Source organism: Ostrea edulis, chromosome 10, assembly GCF_947568905.1.
Source record: "Ostrea edulis chromosome 10, xbOstEdul1.1, whole genome shotgun sequence".
Classification (NCBI taxonomy): Eukaryota; Metazoa; Mollusca; class Bivalvia; order Ostreida; family Ostreidae; genus Ostrea; species Ostrea edulis.
The window spans coordinates 19,347,488-19,354,331 of NC_079173.1; positions in this window are offsets into that span (position 1 = coordinate 19,347,488).

Consider the following 6,844-nt stretch of genomic DNA (forward strand, 5'->3'; position numbering starts at 1 on the left):
CTATTCTTTTGTTAGTATTCAAGTTTAAGGCACTGGCGCCATGATTCGGAAGAAATATCACCCAAAACCCGCAGTGGTTTGAAGAGCCAGTGATGGACAACATTCATAACTAGAGTTCAGTCTATATTCTGGTGTTGAAAAATCCCAAGTATGGACTAGCTTTGACTTCTTCAAATAACGTATTCAAAACTCTGAATGGAGTAAAGTTTTGTGCGAATATGATGTGGACCTGATTGTCTGATGACGTAAGGTGACATCTTGTATGCTTGGTCTTTTATATGAACGATGACCATGCATGACGGCGTGTACGTCTTTGTGTACTTAGAAAAAGTCCCATCACATTATTTTGTATTTGAAGAAACAACCTTTTTCCCTTACAGTTGCAGTACTACATGTGCTTTCAATGTAGTTTGTGTTGGCAGTACTACCTGTGCTATCAATGTGTTTTGTGTTGGCAGTACTACCTGCGCTATCAATGTGTTTTGTGTTGGCAGTACTACATGTGCTTTCAATGTGTTTTATATTGGCAGTACTACATGTGCTTTCAATGTATTTTATATTGGCAGTACTACCTGTGCTTTCAATGTATTTTGTGTTGGCAGTACTACATGTGCTTTCAATGTATTTTATATTGGCAGTACTACATGTGCTTTCAATGTGTTTTATATTGGCAGTACTACCTGTGCTTTCAATGTATTTTGTGTTGGCAGTACTACATGTGCTTTCAATGTATTTTATATTGGCAGTACTACATGTGCTTTCAATGTGTTTTATATTGGCAGTACTACATGTGCTTTCAATGTATTTTATATTGGCAGTACTACATGTGCTTTCAATGTGTTTTATATTGGCAGTACTACCTGTGCTTTCAATGTATTTTGTGTTGGCAGTATTACCTGTGCTATCAATGTGTTTTGTGTTGGCAGTACTACCTGTGCTATCAATGTGTTTTGTGTTGGCAGTACTACCTGTGCTTGTCATGTGTTTGAAGTGCCAGTTGTGCTTACATACATTTTGTGTTAGAAGCATCACCTGTATACTTCATGTGCTTGAAGCGCCACCTGTGCTCTTCATGTCCACTTGTGCTTACAATATATTTTGAATATGAATCTCCATCTTATTTACATCATACTCGTTTTGGTCTGACAAATTGCCGCTCAGAGTTTAGATTGTGATAGATAAGTCCTTTGACCTATTCGTCATTTTTATACGCCCGTCTTTAGACGGGACGTATTATGGTACAGCGATGTCTGTACGTCTGTCCGTCCATCCGTCTGTCCGTTCGGGACTTTCTCTTTATAATTTCATTTCCCTTTCAGATATCATGCTGAAACTTGCTGTGTAGCTTCTTTGTGGATCACTCTAGATCATACTGCAATTTTGATCCATTTCGACCTTTTTTCCAGGAGTTTTGCCCCTTTCTTTAGAAATAATTATTATATGGAGGGTACATAATTTGTCCGCCCTACTCCTCCCACAGTTTTCAATTGAGAGCCTTCTTATTTTGTGTTTGTATAGGTACTGAAGATGTGCATGTGGGATGGATTTTGATTTTCTACAATTTTTGAGAATTGTTGAACTTAGTATATTTGAAAATTAATATTCTATGGAGGGTACATAATTTGTCCGCCCAACTCCTCCCACAGTTTTCAAGTGAGGACCATCTTATTTTGTGGAGTGTTTGTATGAGTATTGAAGATGTGCATCTGGGGAGGGATTTTGATTTTCTTCCATTTTTGAAAAAAATACAGGTTGTTGAACTTGGTCCATTTTGAGGAAATCTCGATTTTTAAGCTTCTTGTTCATATGAAAGTTTGTCACAGCCTCATGATGGCTGATACTACCTGAAGCAAAGTTATATAAATTATAGCACAAGAAAAACACCCTATGTAAGCATTTCACGGGCGTATTATGTACCGTTTGCGGTACTCTTGTTAATAATAATAATAATAATGATTGGTTTTATATAGCGCCTTTTCCAGCGTATGCTGCTCAAAGCGCTTCACAATAATCAATGTACATTATTACCCCGGCAGACCTTATATCAATCTAGAACTTTCTCAGCCTCCTAGGAAGCATACAGTGCAAGCTGCCATTACAAGCACTAGAGCACTAACATTCTAACAATATCTTTCACTGTCTATAGCCAGTTAACCCCTTTTACATTTGGGTGGAGTGAGGAAATTCATGTAAAGTGTCTTTCCCAAGGACACAACGTCAGCCTTTCCGCGGCCAGGACTCGAACCCACGACCTTTCAATCGAGAGTCTAACGGCCTAACCACTAGGCCACCGACGCCTAATGTCTCCTGGGGGTACTATTTTGTAAAGGCTCCCTAGATGAAGATGACGTTTCTATTGCTGAATTTTATGCTGCGATATATTTCTCACAGGCGCAAACATTTGTGCAATATTTAACTTCTCATATATTTTAGTCCCATTAAATGACCATGAAAAGCACACTAAACAACAAACTTTCATATTCATTAGTTTGTTATTAAAACTCATCATGGGTACATGGACATGTATGTCTGGACTCTCTTCATTGTTGATGTTTATTGTCAAAAGGTAAAGGCGTCATGAAATAACATCGTCAATGTTCTCACGAGAACGCGAATTGGAAAACCAATATCGCAAAGGGTTTTCTTTCCAAAAGAAAAAAAAATCTAGTACCAATGTGCCGGCAGTTCGAATTTTCTCTTCCTTTAGAAATATTATTGATGCTTTCAGTACATGCGGTGCTTATTGATTATATAAAACAATTACTGTAGGTTCCTTATTTTACCCGAGTACTAAATATTGCTAAATGACTCGTGTGCATCAAATCGCGCGAACATGAATTCGCATGTCGTTTGTAAAGAGTTTTTGCATGTATTTTTGCAACAGAAAATTAAAAGCGAATGATTTCATTTCGCGAGTGATGCGATAATAAATTTCTCACGTATATTTAAGAGTCTACAGTATGAGTTGTGAATATGACCAAGTCTCAGGAAACTAAAAATTACATCTCATTACGTATCTTATCTATCTGTATTTTCCATCCATCCAAGCCTGTAGGTACATGAAAGTAGGCACGCAGGCAAGCATATGGGTAGGTGGGAAAACTTGCACTTGAGCTAAATTATTATCAATCTTCATTATCACTTAATGAAAAGTACAATTGGAAACTTTCAGGTGAGCTATAATGCCCTCGTAGTACCACAAGACCCCTTTTATGCTTCTGAGTTAGTCTCCATCACTTGAGCAGATTGGTTTGATTTGGTCTAACAGTTATATAGTGATCTCAAAAGTGACCAAACCCTAAAGAAGCCCTTGGTGGTACTCCAACAGCCCCAAACTGAGGGGGTGAAATGAGAGTCCCTGGGATCCACCAACTTGCTTGGATACTTCTTTCGCAAACTCGTCGAAGATTGAGTTGTTTTAATCATTATGATTCTAAGTGATGTAAAACTAGGGATTTGCAGGTGAGCTCAGTGGCCCTTAAAGGCCTGTGTTACCCATCTATACGGTTCTTTAAGTACGACCACGTTCTTTTCTTCCCCATTATCAGTTTTGAGTCATTCGATCACCCAGTATGCAATCATCAGAAGGGTCTAAAAAGTGGCCACAACCTCGGGAGGCCCAAGGAGGTACACTTACAACCTTAAACTGAGGGCGTAAGAAGATGGTCCTTAAGCTAGGGGTCCCCTATGTTGTCTGCATACTCCTTTTCTTGACTCTTAAAAGATTACTTGGTAACATGTTATTAAACTTCATTATGAGCTTATATGATGTAAACTTAGGAACTTTCAGGCAAGTTTAATTACCCTTAAAGGCCTACATGTATGAAAGGTGAAGACAATCTCATAACTCCTATAAGCAATACAAAATAGAACGTTGGGCAAACACGGGCTCCTGGACACACCAGAAGTGGGATCAGGTGCCTAGGAGGAGTAAGCATCCCTTGTCGACCGGTCACACACGCCGTGAGCCCTATATCTTGATCAGGTAAACGGAGTTATCCATATTCAAAATCAGTGTGCCAAGAACTTATGTGATAATGTAGTCAGACACTTGGAACCCTTGAAAGGGTTCGACGGTTCCGGATGTTCGACTACAATGTTCTCTACCCTTTTCTCAGTTTTATTTCATTCGATCACCCCTTATTCAATCATTAGAAAGGCCTGAAAAATAGCCCCACCTTAGCGACGCCCCAGGTGGTTCCCCTACAGCCCCAAGCTGAGGGCGGAAATTGATGGTCCTTTTGATCACCTTTAATGTCTGCATTTTTCTTTTGTAGACTTTTCAAAGATTATGCTGCTATTAACCTTCATTATGAGATTACATGATGTAAAAGGGACTTTCAGGTGAGCTCAATTGTCCTTAAAGGCCTGTGCTACCCCTTTCAAGGGCTCTATATGTTCGACTACATTGACGCCTTATTAAAGCATTAGAGAGGTCTGAAAAGTGGCCCCACCCTCAGGAGGCCGCATGTGGTAACCCTATAGTTCCAAACTGAGGGCGGAAAAGATAGTCCTTAGGGTCCCCTATGTTGCCTGGACGCTCCTTTCGTAAACTCTTCAAAGATGAAGTTGTAATTAACCTTCATTATGACCCTAAGTGATGTAAAAAAAAAAAAAAAAAAAAAAAAGTTAGGAAATTTAAGGTGAGATGAATTAGTATTTCGTCTGAGTACTTTTAGTATTTTGATGAATTTTCTTGCTTTTTTGGTTGCTAGATTCTACGCTCCTACTGGCTGCTGGTTAGTGGCTGCTGGTTAGTGGCTGCTGGTGGCTGCTGGTTAGTGGCTGCTAGCTTTAGCTTAATGAGTGTTCTTCACACTTTGGCTAACCCCAGCTTTTGTTTTTCACAATTTTCAACATCGGCTCAACGGAGGAGGTAATACGCGAGACCCCCAGACCTTTAACATGATAATGAATTCCTGGGATAATCTCCACATAACCTACTAAGAATACGTTAGACGGAGGAAGTGACTTGCAAGATACCTATTATGACATTTAACTATATTAGTCATTTTACTTTGTAATATTCCCTTCAATACCAACTGAACGGAGATGGTATGATGAGTCACTCAGGTGATTTATTGTAATTGGTTGTCGTCGTCGTGCGTTAACAGTTGAACATTTTAACTTCTTTCTGATAAATACCATTCCAATTCCTTTCAAATTTGTAAATTGCCGGCCGTTAGGGGTCGAACTATATGTACGTTCCAAATAATCTTATAATGTTTCCTTTTCAATACACTACTTCGAAGTCATAGAAGATAAAGCTGATACAGCACCATCGCATTGGTTTGTGACCTTTATAAAACATACATATACCCCTTCCATATGTGGTGTCGAATGCCGGTTGCGGATTTCAAATTTTCATTAGAATTTATCTTCAAGAAGGTCTCAACTTATAGTACTTTCAGTACTTGATTTCGTGTTGCGTGACTTCAAAAATGTGCGCTCTCTTGAAAACTTCAAACTGTACATAATAGCACTTGAGACTTCTAATTAGCAATAGTAACTATTAAGCAGAACGTAAACTAAAATGAGGAAAACTATTTTATTTTAGACAACAAATACACCATATTTTCACATAATTGCCAGTTCAATATGGTTGCAACAGAAGCTGGGCAGTGTTACTTAGTGCATGAATTGTGAGAGTAGGTACGTGTATCTGCTTTAAATTACCCATCAGTCATTAAGATAGATTTGATGACTACAAATTCGGTGTATTCAGTCTTAAGATTTTTAAACATGTCCAAATTAAAGCGTTGACGTGACGTTATCATGAACACGTGGTCTCGCATCCTTGTCCAAAGCCCCGCGGATATGATAGAATTATAACGAACCCACGGTTTCATTTCATAGAACGTCTCACCGGGGATGTGAATTTAGAATTCCATTGAATTCGGGGTCTCTTATCAATAACAATTTACATATGCTAATCAAAACCCTAATAACCCCGAAATCCTAATATGTGTGAAAAATCCTCGAGAGGAACGTTAGACAAAATACAACCACCCAACCTAATAACTCTCTTTACAGTGGGTTTATCATACTTCCTCAATGTGTGGGGGTGGATCGCTTTCCAATTATATCGTATCTCACGGCTTGTCAAAGAATACAAAGTTAATGACCAGCTTTCTCTGTTTTAGTCGTGAATTACGCCAAACCAGGACCAGGTGAAAACAATCCTATTGATTAATTTGGATCTAAAGTACATTAAACAAACCTGAATATCGGTATGGTGTTTTTTTTTGCGTTTATTTATATATATAAGGAAAAATTCAGATGAAGATTTCACATTTATTCCAAAGCGCTTTTGCTCTCCGGCAGTGGACATCGTTATTATGACGTCATAGTAAAACCCAACGTAAAATATTTGGCGCAATAAATGTTCAAAGAAAGCGGCAAAGTAATTATATACATTATAATAATGTGTACAACACACATTCACATGCTTATAAACATTTCAATTCACGAAATATTATGAATTCAATTATACATGTGACATTTATAGTAAATTATCTATAGAGTTTCGGGTTAAATTTATTAATGAAATATTGTTCTTTTGCCCGCCTTAATTGTTCATTTTCTTCTATAACATTATAAAACAGAACATTTTATAAATGTCCTCTGTCGCACAAATCAAAATGTTCAATACAGGGAGTGTTTCTCACGGATGGGTCCCTGATTTGCTGTTTATGGACAGGTACTCAGTCGGATACTTTATTCCCGGTTTGTCCTATAAAAGTCATTCCGTTTTTAAATGTAATAGAATTTCCGCTTTGTAAAAAAAAACGTAGGTCTTCACATCTGGAGACGGTAGATACTTCTTTATCAGATGTAAATCTAG